Source organism: Sorex fumeus, unplaced genomic scaffold (genome assembly GCF_029834395.1).
Source record: "Sorex fumeus unplaced genomic scaffold, SorFum_2.1 ptg000026l, whole genome shotgun sequence".
In the NCBI taxonomy this organism is placed as follows: Eukaryota; Metazoa; Chordata; class Mammalia; order Eulipotyphla; family Soricidae; genus Sorex; species Sorex fumeus.
In genome coordinates, this window is record NW_026606083.1 from 2,593,415 (window position 1) to 2,594,739 (window position 1,325).

The window sequence follows — 1,325 nt, forward strand, 5'->3', positions numbered from 1 at the left end:
AATAAATAGTCGCGTGCCCAACCCCCACCCCAAGTTTTAAATATAAAGGCAAGAAATACCAAAAAGAAATATGATACTAATAATTTGTATTATATACATGAGTTGTTCCCTACATGATTGTACTTTCATTTCTATGAAATAATTAAATAAAATTCTACTTTATTTGACATATATTATTTTCAATTTTGTCTATGTAACTTTATTATTATAAACATGACTCCTAGAAGTTGGATACCACCATCATTAAATGTAGGATACTTACATTAATTTAATAAATTATGGGACAGATTAAAAGAATTACACATAGACTCAAAAGAGGGGCTAGTTTATGCTATTTGAAAATATATGGGGCTGGAGCGATAGCACAGCGGTAGGGCGTTTGCCTTGCACGCAGCCAACATGGCCGACCCGAGTTCGATTCCTCCGCCCCTCTCGGAGAGCCCGGCAAGCTACCGAGAGTATCTCGCCCGCTTGGCAAAGCCTGGCAAGCTACCCGTGACATATTCGATATGCCAAACACAGTAACAACAAGTCTCACAATGGAAATGTTACTGGGCCCGCTCAAGGAAATCGATGAACAATGGGAGGACAGTGCTACAGTGCTACAGTGAAAATATATGCTAACTTGGAAACAAAATACAGTAGTACTAAGCCAGTAACTTTAGGAGAATAGTATAAACAGTTTTTTGGTGTCTGTTGACTGTTACCTGAAAAATTTAGCTAAGTTTTATAAGGGACATATGATAAAGTTAAGTAAGAATGGGGCTGGAGCAGTAGCACAGCGGGTAGGGCATTTGCCTTGCATGTGGCCGACCTGGGTTCGATTCCCAGCATCCCATATGGTCCCTTGAGCACTGCCAGGAGTAATTCCTGAGTGCATGAGCCAGGAGTAACCCCTGTGCATCGCCGGGTATGACCCACAAAGCAAAAAAAAAAAAAAAAAAGTATGGTACACTATTTAATTGTACTAAAAGACTTAAAGATAAAAAGAAATATAGATTTATTAGTAAAGATCTCTGTCTATGACCTGCAATTTGATTAATTAAAATGTCATTTAAGAGCAGAAAGGTACTACAGGATTAGGGTACATACCCTGAAAGCTCATGACTCTGGAATGTTCCCCAGAATAATATGTCTACCCTTGGCATTGACGAATAGAATCCTGGAGGTTCACAAATGCTGATTTATTTTTGGCTAGGGTGGTCTCCAGCCAAGCTGAACCCTTAGGCCCTAGCATTCAACCAACCAGCCTAATTGGCCAGTGACTGTAGGGAGGAGCCCCCAGGCTTTCCTGACCACTACTTGAAAGGACAAATAAAATGAAA